Genomic DNA, 21462 nt, shown 5'->3' on the forward strand with positions numbered 1-21462 from the left:
AGAGGGCACAATCGAGATTGAAACATGCCATTGAAAAGTTCAATGAATCTCAAAAGATCTAGGAGTTTCAAATCCAATTAAAAACCTAATAATATATTCCGTTTTTCATGGTGGAAATTGGTGAATCGTCATTCACCTACCTTCAAATATTTTATAGCTTGGATTACGGCATCCCTCTTCCAAGTTATAAAATATTGTGTTGGGTTATCGCCTTAATATTTCATATTGGATGTTATATTAAGGACTTAAATCAACTAACTTGAATATCTCCCATTGTAGATGTCTGGTTCAGACAATTATGATCTTCCCAAATCATCCTTCACCTCCTCCAATTATTCTCCATAACCCACAAGTTCTTGAAAAGTTTAAGGTCACTCAAGCCCTATTGGCAACTAAAGTCTATGCGTGATCACGTCTTGGAGATGAAGTCACATATCGACAAGCCGGGAGAGTTGGGTGTCAAAGTCTTGAAAAAGTTGGATGTTTAATCACTTTCTAAGTCACATGGTGAGTTTTTTTGGGACTACCATGAAACATACTATGACATTACCCTTTATAATCTTATCTATTTGTTTGGTGCTGCTGAATCAGAAATAATTTGACGACTAGTAAAGAAAACTTGATTAGAAGATCAACTTCCCAAACCTTCTATTGCTAAAGGAAGGGGCATTGGTTCCGAAGCTGCTAAATTTACCTGAAAGATCTTAAGGATGCTAAAGTCAATATGTTTGACTCTACTTCAGGTAAAGTCCACTATCTAACTCTATTATGTTCATATTTGAGATTCTTATGCATGATGTGACCAGATCACAGTTTGATGTTTTGTAGAATCGAAGAGAGGAAGCTTAAAGGAAGTATATGTTGATTCTGATCGCGAAGATGGATTTCGATCGCATGGTTCAGTGATCAAAATTGTGAGTTGTTGCTTAAGAGTTATGATATATTGTTTAGGAATAGATAACAACAAATTTTTCATATGCATTTGCATTGTAAGGATTAGTTTTTCCTCAATTTTTAAAATAAAAGATAAGGTTTTATATTATTTATTTTAAATATCCTTACAGTGGCATTTATGAAAAATGGTTGTTTATATGATTCCATTGATAGCAATATTGGAAAATAGATTTGATTCTTTTGGTTGTGGTAGTGTCATAATTTACTAAATAAGGAAAGGTTCTCATCACCCCAAGTTTCAGTTGGATAGAAACTTGGAATCATGTATATGTGAGTCAAGACTAATTCCTTATTCACATGTATATGTGAGTCAAGTGAAGGACAAAAGGATCGGGTACACTTGGTTGTGCGCTGATCAGGTCCACCACAAAGATCGATAAGACTATTCATCATGATTTGCTAAAGCCTAGTAAATATGGTTATACTTACAAGTTTAAGTATAAATCTGAAACATTGGAAAAGATTCGATGTATGGAAGAACGAATGAGAAGAATCAAATTAGTCAAAGAGATAAAAGTTTCTCAAATATGACAAGATGAGAGAGTACTTTAGTATCATGTTTATGATCATCTTAATGATTAAGGTACCATATCACAATTGATCCTCTAGGGACATCTTAGTGCATTCTTATGGCTAAGAAGAGGAGTCATGAATTGTTCAATTGGTTAAATCAAGAAGATGAGTCATACATCGTTCCAAAACAAGTCTTAGAGTCATACTCCAAGATTGTAACTTGAGTAACACATCTTAAAGAAGGTTTATTAACACTAGTCAAATGTAAGAGTAAAATGTTTTCTACTCTTGTACATTTGAAATTGGTATGTTGTGATGTTTTGGATAAAATAGAGACCAACTAAGGGCAATTGTGTAATGTGATTGTCTTGATAAAGAATCCGCACTATCTCTTGAATATTTGGCAAGATAGTCTTATATGTCAAGAGGATAGTGGGAGTCTTAAAGATCCTGAAATAATTTGAAGATCTAATCAAGAATATAAACCTGTAGTTTAGCACTAGCACACGACGTGAGGTTTATAACCTATCGTGTTGACATATTCCTATTTTTGTGCCTATTCCAGTTAAAGTTAGCTTTGCATATGAGTTCTGAGAGTTCTCAATTGGTTGCATAACAACTTGGAAGCAATGGCGGCCCTAGTGCTGCCAGATGGAAAAAAAGTTAAGACTGCACAAGTTCAGTCCATATGAATTTGAAATTGTCACTAACATTGTCTTGTGATTATGGTTTTGACAAAATTCACATGGAAAGGAACACATACACCATAAAATCTAAGTGTCATAAGGTTTCTCTCCGATTCATGAAAATGATGGTGAGGAAACGCTTTCACTAAGTAGTTTTTAAGTAGATAGCAATTGTGTTATTTGCATTCTTAAAGTCATTAGTGGAGCGTGTGTGGTTAACTGGCACACTAACATGGACTTGTGAGAAATGAAAAATGTCTAAACAATTGAGACTATGATTACGACATCACTTTTCATAGTTTTAAAATTGGTTAGACACACATATGGGCTATCTAAGAAAAAGTGTATGATTTTGATAAGGTTTTATCAAAGCATCTCGTATTAGAAATCTGAACTTTGATAAGAAAATCAATAAAATATTGATTTCTAGAAGTATAGCTGATTTGTGGATACATGTCAAAGCTAGTGGGAGCATAAGTGTTATGCTAATAATTATCATGTTAGTGGGAGCATGATAATTATGATAAGTGTTGCAAGTTAGCAATGTTAATTATAGAAAACAAAAGTTTCAATTCATGAAGTTGCAGGGGTTGAAAAGTTGTTTTGCTATAATTAAGCGAGAGGAAATTATACTTCATTTCAATTCTAAAAGCTTAGATTGAGATTTTAATTATATATATATATATATATATATATATACATATATATATATATATATATATATATATATATATACACACACGAATTTTATGTTGGAATGGTTCGACTTAAGGAAATTCTATATATATTGTGTTTTCAAAATTCGATTATGATTACGACATCCCTCTTCATAGTCAAATTTTGAGACCATGGCAAATAAAAAATATTGTAGCAAAAGACTAGTCTAGTATCATGTCTTTATGTGAGACATCATGAATCATGTCCCGTATGCTTCGTATATAGGATCGATTGCATGTGTTATAATATTCATCCTTTCTAAATTTTCCAAATGCTCAGGGCACTAAGAGGGGAAAAGTCTAGAATTAGATATGACTAAAATGATTAAGTAATTGTCGAGGACAATCTGAGGTTTACAAAAGATTGGTTGCTCAAGGATAGTTGGAAGTATAGTGTTAATTTTTGGAGAGGACCATAATGACATGTTCTGAAAAGATGCAACTCTTGTTCAAAAGTGATAGTCAAAATGGGAATATGGAAATATTTCCATAGGTGGACGTTATTCTTTAAATCTGTGTAAGATTAGAAAACTTATTGTAGAAGGTTGTTCAAAGCAATGTACTTTGAATTTGAGACTTCGGTTCCATGGAGAGCTCTCCGTTGGAATACTCTGTAATGACTGTTGACAAGTCTTTGTGACTTTGTGCATAATCATTACAAGAGGATCGATGCATGTATGTTTAGAATCTACCAGATTTCAGTAAATGGTAGGAATTTGGAATTCTTACATTCACGATAAGGTTTTGGAATTGTGAAATGAGAATCATTGGAATTATGTTCAATCGATCTATTTCACAAAGTCAAGATCATAGATAAACATAGTGTGCATACTTGATGTATGGCATGGCTAGTGTTTAGAAAACATAATTTACATGCTTGAAGCATGGGACAACTATTGTTTTAATTCAAGTATAAAGTTGATAACTTGAGATATTGAATAATGAGTAATTAATGTGGTGTTTAAATAAAATGTGTTATATTTACTCTCAAAGGTGCTTGGGGCCATGTTGGATTAGTATTATTCTTGTGTTTCACTTTGCATGTTTTGACTTCCAGAATAACTAGGTTATTCCTTTCGAATGACTAAGTTATTCAAACCATCCACAGTTGATAATATGTTGGAAGTAAGTATTAAGGCAAGACTGTCTTGAATCGGGTTTGTAGATGTCCAAGGTGGTGGACATAGTAAGAGTTACTACAACATTCATGAGTACTCCTGGAATAGGGATTCGAGTATTGGATTGAACCCACGCTCATTTGTATTACTTCATGGATTTTATCACGAGTGATCATGAGACGATAATATCTTATATTCTTCAAACCTAGAGATATGAGTTGTTGCCTATGAGTTAGTTATACATTGATTGCACAAAAACGCATTTGGTATCTCGATGTTATAAAATGTGCCTTTGTGTATAATTAAACAAGTAGTAGAACAAGCATATGAGTCGAAGTTTATCCATTCCTTTTACCCTTAAGGCGATAAAAGCGATATCTGTGGGCCCATCGATGATTTAGTAATGACACCCCTAAGTGCTTGGCCAAGCCTGGACTGATTTGATTTGTTCAATTAGTCGGTCGTCATAAATCGAAAATCAGGAAACAAAAAATGGACAGAGAGAATGATTATAATCCATGTCTCAGTCCATATGATATCTAGAATGGAGGAATATATGATCCCTTATCTAATGGACGTGTCATTGATTTGTTCAGAGTACGGCAACAACTTTAAGAGCTACGATTGCTAGTCGGGTCTTGAAGTCATACGCAATAATAGTTATAGACTTATCCAAGTGGGAGACTTTTGGATTAGTGTCTAAGTCCATAACTGTAATTGGTATATACTTGACTCGATTGGCATGGTCCATTTGGGTTACATATCATCAGGACAATTTGTTAGGATGGACTCTTGAGAGAAGGTTATATATGATTTATTAATATATTGTAAGTACTAATATATTAATATGAAATCATATGGTTTTAATTAGTATTGATCAAGAATTAATTTGGAATTGATTTAGTGATCAAAAAGAGAATAATTAAATATATGGGGACTAATTATGTTAATTAGTTATATTTATATGTGTTGGGCTTATGATCCATGTTGGACCAAGTTTATGTATGGGTACATAAAGAGATGGGCTACATGAACCATGGATCATAAGATCCATGGGTATGGATTTGGGTTATATCCCTAACCCTAGAAATCCCACATATAAATACATACTTCATTGCCCAAAATCGCAAGGCGTGGATTCTTGGAGTTCAAGGTGTTTTTGGGTGCATGAAGATTCTCTCTCAAGTTCATATTTTGTTCATGATGTGTTGTGATTCCACTTGAGGCTTCCACACTGTTGGGGTTAAGCTCTTAAGGCTAGATACATCAAGACTTCAAGCTCCACCACAAGGTATGTTACCCTAACTAGATTCTTGTGTATTGTATGACAATTGTATGCTAGTTATAGGTTTAATACCTTGGAAACATCATTGCATGTATAATTAGTGAAAACATAGATCCAAGGTATTTAGGGTTACATGAACACCTTAGGAGTGTTAGAATGTTCAAAACCCAACACGTACTGCTATCGTCCCCTCCCCAGCAATGGTAGTGCCTTGAACTCTAAAGTTCTTCTATAGGCAACTATCAGTCGTACCCAACAGTTGATAGAACCAATGAACACTGAATCCACTAGAGAGTTATCACACTAACCCTGACCAAAGATCCTCCAAGCAACACCCCTGATTTGATCCTGCTAAGGACCAGGATAGACAATGTAACACACTCCAACCCACTTGGTGAAATACGACCCTATAATGATTCATTGAATACTTTCGGCTTGCAGAATGGCATATCAGACTTCTTGATAATATACTCCTGACAATATCATAAAATCCATCCAAGATGTTGCTTATCCAAATCCTAAGCCCAAAATTCCAACATATATGTGGACAGTGTGTCGGTCGTACAGGATTTTTGGGATGTTTTCCCCGAAGAGTTACCAGGGGTGCCTCCGGAGAGGCAGGTAGAGTTTCGCATCGACCTGGTGTCGGGTGTTGCCCCAATTGCAAAGACGCTATACCGGATAGAACCACCGGAAATGCAAGAATTATCTACGCAACTTCAGGAGCTGCTAGACCGAGGGTTCGTACGTCCGAGCAGTTCCCTGTGGGGAGCACCGATACTTTTTCGTGAAAAAGAAGGATGGATCCCATAGGATGTGCATCGATTATAGGGAGCGGAACAAACTAACGGTGAAGAATCGTTATCCGTTACCAAGGATCGACGATTTGTGTGATCAGCTGCAGGGTGCGTCTTGGTTTTCCAAGATTGATCTTCGGCCAGGGTATCATCAAATGAGGATTCGGGATGAGAATATACCAAAGACGGATTTCAGGACTCGGTATGGGCACTATGAGTTTGTGGTGATGCCGTTTGGGCTCACCAATGCCCCAACAACGTTCATGGATCTCATGAACAGGGTGTGTAGACCGATGCCGGATCGGTCGGTGATCGTATTTATTGATGATATCTTGGTCTATTCTAAGACCAGTGAGCAGCATGATCAGCATTTGAGGGAAGTATTGGAGACCCTGGGGGCGGAAAAACTTTATGCAAAGTTCTCCAAATGTGATTTCTGGTTTTGGGAAGTACAGTTTTTGGGGCATGTCTTTCGGTTGATCCAGCCAAGGTTGAGGCTGTGATGCGATGGGAAGTACCGAGGAATGCATCTGAGATTTGTAGCTTTTTGGGTTTAGTGGGATATTACCGAAGATTTATCTAGGATTTCACCAAGATTGATGTACCATTGACTCGTTTGATCAAGAAGAATGTGACCTTTCGATGGGGTACGAATCAGCAAATGGCTTTTGAGACCCTGAGATGGAGGTTATGCAAGGCTCTGATTCTAGTACTACCTGAGGAGTTAGATGATTTAGTGGTGTACTGTGATGCATCGATTTCAGGGTTAGGTGCGGTACTGATGCAGAGGGGGAACGTGATTGTTTACGCCTCGAGGCAGTTAAAGCCTCATGAGGCGAATTACCCCACGCATGACCTGGAGCTGGGGGCAGTGGTGTTTGCCCTCAAGATTTTGAGGCATTATTTGTATGGAGTGTGGTTCACCATTTATACCGATCACAAGAATTAAAAAGTATTTGATGGATTAGCAGAACCTCAACATGCGACAGAGGAAGTGGTTGGATGTGCTAAAGGATTATGATTGTGAGATCCTATACCATCTAGGGAAGGCCAACGTGGTGGCCGATACTTTAAGTCGTAAGACTGCGGGATCCCCGGTTGGGAATCTCTGTATGAGGATGATTGTGATTTCTCCTTTGTTGGATATGATGAGTGGTGTCCAGGTTGAGGGGATAAAGAATGAAAACTGGAAGGTAGAGAAAATTTGGGGACAATATCCTTTGTTTGTTAAGGATACCCACAGTCTTTTGACGCATTGTGGTCGAATATGGGTACCAATGACAGGGGGAGTAAGGCAGAGGCTATTAGAGGAGGCACACAAGTCCAAGTTCTCTGTACACCCAGGGGCTTAAGTCCATAAATGGACTTCTCAAGCTTACACACTCTATTCGGATGCTTCGGATCCACAAACCCCTCTGGATGAGCCATGTAAACATCCTCAGCCAACATCCCGTTAAGGAAAGCGGTCTTGACATCCATTTTCAAAATCTCATAATCATGAAATGCGGCAACAGCTAGCATCACCCTAATAGACTTTATCTTCGCAACTGGTGAGAAGGTCTCATCATAGTCAACTCCGGGAGTTTGAGTAAAGCCTTATACGTGTGTACTTTTCCATCCTTGTCGGTCTTCTTCTTGAAGATCCATTTGCATCCAACGGTCTTACGTCTGGGAACATTATCAACCAAATTCCAAACCTAGTTATCATACATGGATTGGATCTCGCTATCCATTGCCTCTTTCCATTTTGCAGACTTCGGGCCTGCCATGGCTTCCTTATAGCTATTAGGTTCATTAAGGTTTATTAGTGTACTATCACTAATATACGTGTCCCCTTTGGTAGTAATATAAAAACCATACAACTGGGGTTGAACTCTAACTCTTTCGGAATGTCTAAGAGGTAATGATATGTCAATTAGTTCAACCGGAGTTTCCTCCTCGGGTTGAGCGCCAGCAGTAGAGGTTCCTTCATCTATCGACTCTTGAATCTCTTCAAGCTCGATTTACCTCCCACTGTCTCCTTGGCCTATGATTTCTCGCTCTCGGAAAACTCCTCTCCTCACAACAAAGACAACATTGTCCTTCGGTCTATAGAAGAGATATCCAAAGGATTTCTGCGGGTAGCCGATGAAAATACTGATGGGTTTTAAGCATTCTAACGCTTCCTAAGTGTACATGCAACCCTAATAACCTTGGATCTATGTTTTTCTAATTATCATGCAAAGTTGAATTCCAAGGTTATATTCCTATCTAGCATACATGGGGAACAATTTTAACTTAAAGTATAGATAGAATAACTTACCTTGTTGTTGTTTGTGTTCCTTGAAACCTTGTGAGCCTAGCACCCCAAGTGTGATGCCTCAAATGCTTCACACAACACCAAATGCTCTTGGAAGAACTTATGAGATAACACACACTTCTCAAAATCGGCCAAGCCCTCTTGTTTCTTAGTGTAGCTGATTTTAGGTGGAGAACATGTTTCTTATATAGTGTTGACACATCTAGGGTTAAACCCTAATGTGTCATGACTCTTCATTTCCATGACCCATGGGTTTGTAACTCCCATGGAGCATCCATGGAGCATCCTATGGGTGGAACCCAACTTGATAATCCATGGAGCCTCTTAGCCCACTATACAAGATATGGATGATTTACATAATCAACCCATATATTTAATTAGTTATCTTTTGATCACATAATTAATTCTAAATTAATTCTTGATCAAACTAATCAAATAATATTATTAATATATTAGAACTTATAATATATTAATAATCTCCAAGTGTTATTTCTCTCATTTAGTCTATCCAATTGCACGGTGTCATGCAACCCAAATGGACCATGCCGGGTCGGGTCAAGTACATACCAGAAATAGTTATGGACTTAGACACCTTATCCAACAAATACATCGCTCACTACGAGGTTCGAGCTTGTTGTGAGTATCTCGTCTTACGAGAGCCTCGCAACCCCAAACCTTTATATGTGCTAACGAAGGAGCTTTCCCCGTCCACATCCCGTGATGTGTTTTGGCAACCTTCTTAGTAGGGACTCGGTTAACGATATGGACGGCAGTCTCTAAGGCATACCCCCCAAAAAGAGATAGATAGCGAAGCACGACTCATCATAGAGTGAACCATGTCCAACAAGGTTCGATTACGCCTTTCTGCCACACCATTCAATTGCGGTATCCTATGTGGCGTCAATTGTGAAACTATTCCACACTCCTTGAGATAATCGTGGAATTCAAGACTTAGGTACTCTCCTCCTCGATCGGATCGAAGCATCTTGGTCTTCCTGCCCAATTGATTCTCCACTTCATTCTTGAACTCTTTGAACTTTTCAAAACTTTCTGACTTTTACTTGATTAAGTAGATATACCCATATCTACTATAGTCATCGGTAAAAGTCATGTAGAAGCGGTTTCCATCCTTCATGGTAGATCTAAACGGTCCACACACATCGGTATGTATGAGGTCCAATAGACCCTCACCCCTTTCGCACGTACCAACGAAGGGTGACTTAGTCATCTTTCCAAGCAAACAAGACTCGCATGTGTCATCTTCCCTAAGATCGAATGACTCCAACACTCCATCCTTTTGGAGTTGGGCTATGCGTTTCTTTTTGACATGTCGAAGAGGAAAATGCCACAAGGATGCCTTATCCATACTATTGTAAGAATCCATGCATAAAACATCATTTCCTAAGTTATCAACAATCATAACAGTTTCATAAATTCCATTACATGGTATAGCTTCAAAATAAAAGACACCATTCAGATAAGCCAAAATAGAACCATTCTCATTATTAAAAGAAAATCTAAAACCTTATCTAAACAAACCATGAAATGAAATGATGTTTCTAGCCATTTCTATAGAATAACAACAATTGTTTAAATCTAAAGATAAACCATTCCTAAGCACTAAAGAATACACTCCAATCTTGGTCACAGGCGACGATCTTCTATTCCCCATGATTAGATTTATTCTTCCATGCTCCACGTCTCTATTTCTTCTTAGTCCCTGCACATTAGAACAAATGTGGTAACCACAACTGGTATCAAGAACCCAAGAAATATCATGAGATGAATCGTTAGATTTAATTGTGTATATACCTGCAAAAGATGGCTTGATCTTTCCTTCCTTGATGGCTTGCAGGTACTCTGGGCAGCTTCTTTTCCAATGTCCTATCTTGTGGCAGTAGTGGCACTCTGCCTCTTTCGGGTTAGGGCAGGGCTTAGCGGGATCAACTTTGGTCCCACTAGAAGAGGCACCATCTCGGGCTTTAACCTTGCGATAGTTTTTAGACGAAGCCTTCCTCTTCTTTCCCTTTCCTTGTCCAATTGCCAAGACAGGAGCGACGGGCGGATTGGGAGTTGGTGCAACAGACTTGTCCTTGAAGTTGCTCTCAGCGACCCTCAAGAGACCTTGGAGTTTGCTTAGGGTGACCTCTTCTTTGTTCATGTGATAGGTCATCCTAAATTGATTGTAACTTGGAGGCAAAGAGTGAAGCACCATCTCGATCTCCAAGTCTTCCCCAAAGTCAACATTTAACTTGCAAAGACGGTCGACATACCTTTGCATCTTTTGCAGGTGCACGGTAAGAGACTCTTCATGACCCATTTTGGCGGAATTCATGTTAGTGAAAATCTCATAACGCTCTTGTCTCGCGTTTTGGTGGTATCTCTCCAACAAGTCTTGGTGCATTTCGTACGGACACATGTCCTCATAGGACTTTTGGAATTCGGAGTTCATTGTGGCGATCATGATGCAATGTACCTTCGTTGCATCACACTCGTGAGTTTCAAAAGCGGTCATCTCGGCCAGAGTAGCAATTTCAGGGTTGATTTTCTCGAGCTTCTCATCGAGGACATACTCCTTATCCTCATAGCGAGCAATCGTGCGAATGTATCTTATCCATTCGCTGAAGTTCGTTCCATCGAAGGTGACCTTTTGACAAAGGCTCATCAAAGTGAATGAATTCGCAGCAGCGTTGTTAGCGTTCGACATCTACAAATAGAAGGACAAAGATAGATTAGAATATGAATCCCTAATTATCACCCAATAAGAAAAATTAGGGCTAGGATCCAACAACAATATTTACACATTAGAAAAGGGATGCCGTAATCTAATATGCAAACAATTTGAAGGTAAGTGAATGACGATTCACTGTCATGTTTCATTGAAACTTTTCAATGGCATGTTTAAATCTCGATATGCCCCTCTTGTTTGTGACTGGGATACCGAGGATCACAAAGCGGGTGTGAATTACCATGCAAATTCACATGGTGCCTTCATTGTAACGATCACCTATTCGATGTGCCGGTAAACCACACACGCTCCATCGAACTATGATAAACAATGAATCACCCTTTGCCACCTTCGCTTAGAACCAATTAGTGTGTCGGTAAACCACACACGCTCCACTAACTTCTCAGCAATGTGCAAAGTGTAATTTCATGGGATTGCATCAATTCACTTTTCCTAAAGTAACTAAGATTGGGAAATTTTAAGAAAACATGTAGTTACTTTGTATTTCATATTATACTTTTAATGAGAGGACGAGGTTGCCCTATCCTACCCGTTTGACAAACGACCCTCCACCGATCAAGAAAGCGGTGGGTGTGAGTGTACACCCATTAAGTGCCATTTTATAGGCCGCAACCTTATACCCACCTTATAGACCGGCTTCGTGAATGAGGCCTACTAACGGTAAGACTAGCATTTAATTTATACATATATAGATATTAATCTTGTAATATTATATTAGTATAGGGTTGGATTTTAAACTTGTAAAATTCTAGGGTTTGAAATTTAAATTGTCTAAATTAAACTTTTAATCACAAAACATAAATTTCTAAACTTGAGGGCAAGTTTTTAAACATTTAAAATATAAATGATCAAATAACAAATAATTCAAATTAACAATCAATCACATAATTATCCATATTTGATTTATTTATGATTTCTTGAAAAACAATTTACCAATTTAATCAAAATAATTAATAATTATCATATAAGAAAATTAAATATTTTATTAATTGATAAATATCTTCAATTAGATCAAAAATATTGTCATATATATCATAAAATCGGATTTGGGTTGATCTAATATGATTAAGGTAAGTTTCCATAAGATAAATATGAAAAAAAATCCCGATTTTGGCTCTTCCTGACGCTCGGACTCGCCGAGTCAAGCCAACTCACCGAGTCCAGAACTCGGAATCACAAAATTCGAATTTTGCAGGTAAGATTCAAACAATCAAGCAACAATTTAATAGAAACCAATCTAGGCTCTTATACCACTGATGGGTTTTGGTCATATGAACATTCTTATGTGCACATACAAACCCTAATGCTTGGATCTAGGTTTCTCTAATTAAACATGCATTGAATCCAAGACTTCTAATGGCTAATTAGGTATAGAAACAATACAAAACCAGAGTTAGAAGCTTACCTTGAAACACTTGTTTGATCTTCTTATTCTTGGAGCTTTAGAGTCACAATTGTCACTCCTCTAATGGCTTACAAACACCAACTAGCAAAGAGAATGATTTGAGAGAGAGGAGAGAGGAGGAAATCAGCTAGGGTTTCCTTGCTGTAGAAGAGGTGTCGATTTCTCTATCCCAAGGGGTCTATTTATACTTGTAAGGCTCCTAGGGTTTCACCCTTAAACCCTAATTGGATAACTTAGACTCTAAGCAATCCTAATCCTTTCCTTAGATATGCCTTGGACGAATTTGAGGCTATCCCAAGCCCTAGAATTCGTCCAACCCCTATCCCTTAAGGATTTACAGCCCAAAGTGTAACTATCAAACAACTGACAGTTTATACCCTCTTATTTAATTAATCTCTTTAAGTCACCAAATTAATACAAATTAATCTATGACGTATATTAATCAAATAAAAATATTATTACTCCTTATATTATTCTCATGATATATTAATAATATCTATTCTTTCATAATAAATCATCCTACCAAGTTGCTATGGTGAAGGCAACCCAAAAGGACCATGCACAATCGAGTCAAATACTTGCCTAATATAGTTGCAGCCTTAGACACTATTCCAACATTATTGGATAAAGGTTTCATTAGACCTAGTTCATCACCCTGGGGAGCTCCGGTGTTATTCAAGAAGAAGAAAGATGGAAGCATGAGAATGTGCATCAATTACAGAGAGTTGAACAAGGCAACAATAAAGAATAAATATTCGTTGCTGAGGACTGATGGCGTGTTCGATCAAATTCAAGGCTCAAGTTATTTTTCAAAGATTGACCTAAGGTCAGGATATCATCAGCTGAAAGTAAGAGAGCAGGATATAGAGAAGACTGCATTCAGAACTAGATATGGACACTACGAGTTCTTGGTTATGTCGTTTGGACTAACCAATGCTCCGACAACATTCATGGATTTAATGAATAGGGTTTGTAATCCGTTCCTTGATAAATCCGTGATAGTGTTCATAGACGACATTCTGATTTACTCAAAAAGCCAGGAGGAGCATGGCAGACACTTGCGAGAAGTGTTAGAAGTCTTGAAAAAGGAGAAGTTGTATGCCAAGTTCTCCAAATGTGATTTTTGGATTCGTGAAGTCCAATTCTTGGGTCACGTGGTCAACCAAGAAGGGATAATGGTTGATCCAGCAAAGATTGAAGTTGTGATGATGTGGGAACAACCGAAAAGTCCCACGGAAATCCGAAGCTTTTTGGGATTAGCCGGATATTACCGAAGGTTTATCCAAGGCTTTTCTTCGATCGCTACTCCATTAACAACTTTGACCCACAAAGGAGCTACTTATGCTTGGAATGATAAGCATAAAGAAGCATTCGAGAAGCTAAAGAAGAAGCTATGTGAGGCACCGATTTTATCTCTACCCGATGGAGTTGAAGACTTCACTGTTTATAGCGATGCGTTTGGTGTTGGGCTGGGTTGTGTTTTGACCCAAAGAGAAAATGTGATAGCATATGCGTCTCGACAGTTGAAGGAGCATGAAAAGAACTACCCGACTCATGATTTGAAGTTGGTGGCGGTAGTTTTCGCTCTGAAGATATGGAGGCATTACCTCTATGGCACGAATTGCAAACTTTTCACTGATCATAAGAGTCTCCAATATCTCTTTAGTCAGAAAGAATTAAATATGAGGCAACGATGCTGGCTTGAACTACTTAAGGACTACGACTATGAGATACTTACCACCCCGGTTAAGCTAATGTTGTTGCTGATGCTCTCAGTCGAAAAGTCAATCTTGAAAGAGCGTTGAGAATAGAAGTTGTCTCGACAATTATGGAGTGTATAAAGAAACCTCAAGAAGAAGCTTCTGAGAAAAATGACCGAAAGGAGGAACGTTTGGGCAAGACATTGGTGTTCGGTCGAAAAGTCGAAAAGTTGTTGCTGATGCTCTCAGTCGAAAAGTCAATCTTGAAAGAGCGTTGAGAATAGAAGTTGTCTCGACAATTATGGAGTGTATAAAGAAACCTCAAGAAGAAGCTTCTGAGAAAAATGACCGAAAGGAGGAACGTTTGGGCAAGACATTGGTGTTCGGTATAAACAGTCATGGACTGAAGGTGTTCCAAGATCGTATTTGGATACCTAAGGCAGGAGGAGTCAGAGATCTTCTAATGGAAGAAGCTCACAAGACCATGCACTCGATTCATCCTGATAGCACTAAAATGTATAGGGACCTGAAACCCTACTACTGGTGGCCGACGATGAAGCTTGATGTTGCAAAGTATGTGGCCGAGTGTGTGACTTGTGCGAGAGTAAAGACACAACATCAAAAACCGTACGGGAGTTTAGAACCATTATCTGTATCTATGGGTAAGTAGGAAGACATTGCTATGGATTTTGTCACTAAACTGCCCAGAACGAAAAGTGGTCACAACATGATTTGGGTGGTCGTTGATCGATTCACTAAGAGTGTACATTTCATAGCAGCCAATGAGAAATGGTCTATGGAAAAGCTTGCGTATTCTTACGTGAAGGAAATTGTGAGGCTTTACGGTGTTCCGTTAACGATTGTGTCAGATCGTGATAGCCGTTTCACCTCAAGGTTTTGGAAAAGTCTACAAGAGGAAATGGGTACCAAGTTGTGTTTAAGTACAACTTACCATCCACAAACTTATGGTCAGAGCGAATGAACGATACAAACACTCGAAGATATGTTGAGGGCATGTACTCTGGAATTCTTAGGTAATTGGGATGAACATTTAACTTTGGTAGAATTTTCCTACAATAATAGTTTTCACTCGAGCATGAAGATGGCACCTTATCAAGCTCTGTATGGACAAAAGTGTCGTATGTCGTCTTGTTGGCTTAAGGCTGGGGAAAAGCAGTTTATGGGACCCCAAATGGTCCATCAGACTGCTGAAAAGCTGAAAATAATCAGGGAAATAATGTTAGCAGCTCAGGATCGTCAAATGAGCTATGCTGACAAAAAAAGAAGACCGATGACCTTTGAAGTTGGAGATTCGGTTTTGCTTAAAGTCTCGTCGTGGAAGGGACTTATAAGATTTGGTAAAAGGGGAAAGTTGAGTCCAAGGTTTATTGGACCGTTTAAAGTTCTTCAGAGGGTTGGGAACCAAGCTTACAAGCTCGAATTACCCGAAGAACTGAATGGTATTCATAACACTTTTCATGTGTGTTATTTGAGGAAGTTCATGGGAGAAGTTCCCGAAATGATTCCACTTTCAGAGTTGAGAATTGATGAAAACAAAAGGCTGATTGAAAAACCATAGGCAATCGTTGACCGAAAGACTAAGAAGTTGCAACGCAAGATGGTCGAGTTAGTGTTTGTCCGATGGAAACACACGAATGGTCCGAATCTCACCTGGGAGATGGAGAGTGACATGATGAGTCGCTACCCGCATTTGTTTGTTGATGTGTGATTCCGGGGACGGAATCATTCTAAGGTGGAGAGAATTGTAACGCCCGTGTTTTTGGGATTGTCATTAATATCAATGTAATAGTCTAGGTTAACCTTTGTAACCCATTTTGAAATAATAAGAATGTATTATTTGAATATTATGTGTTTTGTGCTTAATTGTGTGACTTAAATGAATTAAGGATCAAAATATGAGTAAAAATGAAATATTAGATAATCCCGATATCGATACAAGAAGACGTAGTGGTCGTGACGAGCTTTCCGAATATATATATATATATATATATATATATATATATATATATATATATATATATATATATATATATATATATATATATATATATATATATAGAATGCCAAAATCTGAGTTATAAAGAAGAAGTTATGACATGTCGAATTTTCGCAACAGAACCGGTACGGGACAACGCGACGTAAATAGTGAATTTACGATAGAGCGATATTTAGCCTTATTAATGTAAACGAAAGTCGTAGAATACATTAAACTGAGAGCGTGCATAAAAAGAATTCCCAAATCTGACTTCGTATGAGGAAGTTATATTTTTCGAAGTTTCGACTTAGCGGTATGCAGCCCGTATACTCGATTTGAGATTGAGCAATTTTTAGCTGAAACAATCTAAACGAGAGTCGAAGATCTCGTCGCTAGTAGTCCAACGGTAAAAAGAGAGACGAAAACGGACATCAGATGAACAAGTTATGAATTTATAATGAAGTTTTCCTGTCCCGCCCTACTAAAAATAAATAATAAAAATAAAGTCAAAATTAGCCGACGGAGTCTAAACGAAAGTTGTAGAGCGTAGTCTCACCTACGCGTAGATATAAAGAACGTCGAAAACGGAGTTCGTATGAAGAAGATATGAATTTCTGAAGTTTTTAAATAATTAATATTTATTATATAATCTTTAATTCGGATGGATATTCGAAGGAGTCACCAATCTGATCCGAACTACGCCCAACGTAGTTGAGTATGCCCAGCATACCCCGATGCATGCACCGCCTCGCGCTCGAGTGCTTTGATGACGTAAGCGATGACGAATCCGAAGCATAACCCCCGCGTACTGAGCATTACGCCCAGCGTAATGCGAGGCTTCAGCCTCTATAAAAGGGCATGCAAGGGCAACCGATTCTTTTGCTCAATTTCTCTTCTCTCTCTCTCTCTCTCTCTCTCTCTCTCTCGTTTTGGATCGTTTTGCGTGCAACTTATACCCCGAATCCCCGATATCATTCCCGAGTCCCGAAGCAAGTCCCAAAGCCTCGAAGATCCCGAAAAGTGCAATTCCCGAGCCGAAGCTCTGCTCGCGAGAAGCCTGATTTTTGTGAAGATCTTCCAGATCTACCTAAGAATACTACTTCTACAAGTCGTAGTGTAGTCCGATCATCTTCTGATCAAGTGAGTGTGTAGTTACTTTCTTCTAACGCATAATTACGAAGTATTTTATACGAAATATGTGTTATGTGTATATTTTTTTGGTTATATGTGTGAATGTATATTCACTTTCTTCTATCTCATAGATATGATTTATTCTCTATGATATACGTGTTATGTGTATGTCTCTCATCTGTTGTTTGGAATATGTATTTAATGAGAATGCTATACAGGTTTTAAACTATGTATAAAAATATATATTTTTATCTACTAATATGTTGGGTAGAATATGGGTAGATAGTTGATGTGTAATAAATAGATGAGAGGCCTCGATGTTGTTGTTGTTGATCTAGTTATTCAACGGAGTATGGATAACGACCACAGACTCTTTCTAGACACTCATGTGGAACGCTAGCAGGCTCATAACATGTAGGTGTTGTGAACGATGTGTTCACCGATGTACTCTATCCCCCTCATGGTTGCCTTTAGGACATCTATTGTTGAGGAAACCCCTTAGCAGTAATGTCCATCCCAATGAAAATCCTAGATTAGGTTCCTGGTAATAGATGTTGTTTTAGGGACGTAAAGTGAGGATAACGGGAATGGGTAATCGGGTTATTGTTGGTTGGTGAAATTAAATATAATTATTTATTGTGGGTTGAAAACCCTATATGCTCACCAGGATCCCAAGTCTGACCCACTAAGTTTATTTGTATTACAAGTAGTGGCGCGAGGGCATAAGATGGATGAATCATCAAGTTATTTTGTTTATTAGACCAATTGTTATATGTAACTGTTGTATGGTCTATCTTTTGTTGTTTATGCTTTTGTGTCTGTATCGGAACATGACATCCCGAGTTTTGATTATATAATGAAAATACATTTCTTTATGAAATTCTTTGGTAAATATTATTTTATCATATTTTGTTTTTGGGAACAAATTCCGCAACTCTTTTAAATCAAAAGTATTTACTCTGAAATTATTTTAAAAGCATAAATGAAATCGGTCTTTTCTGGCCGAGATTTTGGGGATGTCACAGTATGCGACTCTTTACTTGATTAAAAGACTCATCAAGACCATTTAAAAATTGCATTAATTTCATTAGCTTATAATGATCGTCATATTTAGCAGCAGCCTCACAGATACATTCAGCAAGACTTGTATGACCATCGTATTCTTTCCAGAGAGCATCAAGTTTGTTAAACTATTTAGACAAAGAAGTTCAATTTCGACTAAGAGAATTAATACGTTGATGAACATTAAATATAACATACTCATCTGCTTTATTATAAGTTTCAATTAGTTCATCCCAAATTTCTTTAGCAGAATTAGAACATGCATGAGCAGAGTAAATTGACTCAGATAAAGAACCAAGGATCCAGGAGCCGACAACTGCATTAGCACACTCCCACTTCAAGGACTGAAGTTCATCATTGGAATCCTTAGTTACTTTACCTTCAACAAATCCTAATTTATTCCTATCTTTAAGACTTCTAGTCATAGAACTACACCAAACATGGAAATTTTCGGTCCAAGTTAGTTTAAAGTTTACAATTGTAGCGACAATATTATCAGAATGATGAATGAACAATGAATCATCGTAATTCACAGACTCAGTAGTCTTAAAACCACTACCAGATTCAGAACCAGTCATGATGCGCAAACAAGGAAACTAAAAAAACACAGATAATTGTGATTCTTATAAGTCCAGATGGTCACCATAGTATGTTGGGGCCCAAGACAATGGTTGTTTAGTTGTTTGAAGATCATTATGAACTTGTGGTGATGTTTATGAAAGTACTCCATTTCAACATTTTTTATCCATATGTCTTTATTCATGAGTTTAGATGTATGTTTAGTGATTAGTTGGCTAATTTCGTGATTAATTAATGGATCTTTAAGTTAGCAAGCAACAAATGGGTTTTGTGTTTGTTTTCCTTTTACGCAATCATGAAAGTCTTTTCTCCAATATGGTACTGAATCATTTTGACTTCTCTTGGATTTGGTGACTTTTTAATCTTAATGTTAATTAATTTTCATTAATTACATGCTTTTCATTAATTACACGTTTTATGGGAATTATGACTTTAACTAAGGAAAAATGTTATGAGCTTATCTAGTTATTTTGCCAACTAAGAAGGTCTAGATGATTTAAGCTTTTAGATCAATATAGCCAAAGTATACTAAACCACAAGCCTTGCACCATAATGTCTAATGATAATTAACTAAACATCTATTTGATGAAATCCAAACTCAACCATAATTCTCTCATTAATTTATATCAAGCTCTTTTTCTATTTGAATTGTAATTTCTAAGTTTTAGTATAATTTAGGTTTCTTAAAAGAATCAAAAGACTAAAACCCCCTTTTTTATTTTTATTGTTATTTTACGATTGCTTTTACAAATAGGTTTTATAGAGTTACAAACTGAATCAATATCTGTAGATTCGATCCCCTTGCCATTATATAATATCTAGTGTGTAATTTCTAGGATTATTTATTTGTTTGTCTTGACAACCACGAGTTTAGTAAATTGATTTTTGATGCATTATTGATAAAAGTTAGGTACATTGCATTTATTGATAGATAAATATACAAGGTCAATACTATCGACAAAATTGTCGGTAGATATAGTAAATACGAAAGTTTAGAAAATCAAGATGATGAAGTGATTTTACAAAGTTCAAAGTCGAGTGGGTCAAAATGATATTTGACAAAGTCGAGGGGTTGTAACTATAGCGAAAACATATTATATAAGTTACACAGGTTAAAAATGAAACGTTAGAAAATGGTGGGGTGAAATTGACATTTTAGAAATTTCTAAGGCGAGGGACAGTAAATGACATTTTACAAAATAAAGGTTGGAAACTGTCATCTCACAAATTTGAAGGGTGGCAAGTTTTGATGGAAATTGCATGAAAAATTCATATGTAAAGAAACTTATACGTCAAAAAAAAAGGGTATATAAAAATAAGAATTAAAATGTACACAAAATTGTCAAAAACATACATAAAAATAAGAATTAAAATGTACACAAAATTTACAAGTAACGTAAGTTCTAAATTTACGTCAAAATATTGACCACCTTAAATTGATATCGATACATACATAAAAATAAACACGCAAACAAGTTTTTATTACATATAAGTTAATGAACGAAAGTTATTAAGAAAAATCAAATTATATATATATATATATATATATATATATATATATATATATATATATATAAAAGGTTGTAGAACTAGTTACTCGGTATCTGTTCGGCCGACTACCGAGTAGCGAGTACTTGGGGAGTACTCAGATTTGGAAATTTGTGTAGAAATATTTTTAGGGAAATTATCTATGTCAAAATCATAAGATAAAATCATAAGTTGATTGAAATGTATAACAAAATTGGATATATGTGAATAAACAAAAAACAAAAAACACATAATGATCTCACTTCGTGAATAATTAGTGAAAATTTAAGATATATATATATATATATATATATATATATATATATATATATGTAGTAATCACATGTGTGTGTGTTAAATAATAAATCATTAAGTATATTTTACATATTAATCACTGAGTTGACCTAATTTCACAACACTACTCAGTTCGTAAGGGACCGATCGGGGAGTACTCGGGATTATGTAAATCGCCTCGGCAAGGGGGGAGTAGCGAGTACTCGGAGGAGTAATCGGCTAACTCGGCGAGTTTACAACACTATATATATATTTGAAAACAGTAAACAATCAATAAAAGTTTCATAATTTTTTTTTAAATAGACGTAGCGGGTAAACGAACAACAAGTTGTGCCGCAACCCTTTTTTGAATGACAAAACCAATTCTTTAAAATTATTGAAATTGCCAAATAATATAAAGAAAGGAAAATGAAAATAACAAAGTAAATAGGACCAAAAAAAATTTATAGGGACCGAAAGTACCGTAGAAACCCTTGATATAGACTAAAATTGCTAAGGATCAATTTATTTTGGTGTTGCTATTAAGACACCCTTTATACACTTTATAGACATTTATCAAAAGTCAACATATAAATAACAATTTTTAATTATCTTTTTCAAAAGATAATGCAATTTTAACCAATAAAATTACTTTAAAAACTATATAGGGTG

The sequence above is a fragment of the Lactuca saligna genome, chromosome 8 (assembly GCF_052625555.1).
Source record: "Lactuca saligna cultivar CGN05327 chromosome 8, ASM5262555v1, whole genome shotgun sequence".
NCBI classification, from domain to species: domain Eukaryota; kingdom Viridiplantae; phylum Streptophyta; class Magnoliopsida; order Asterales; family Asteraceae; genus Lactuca; species Lactuca saligna.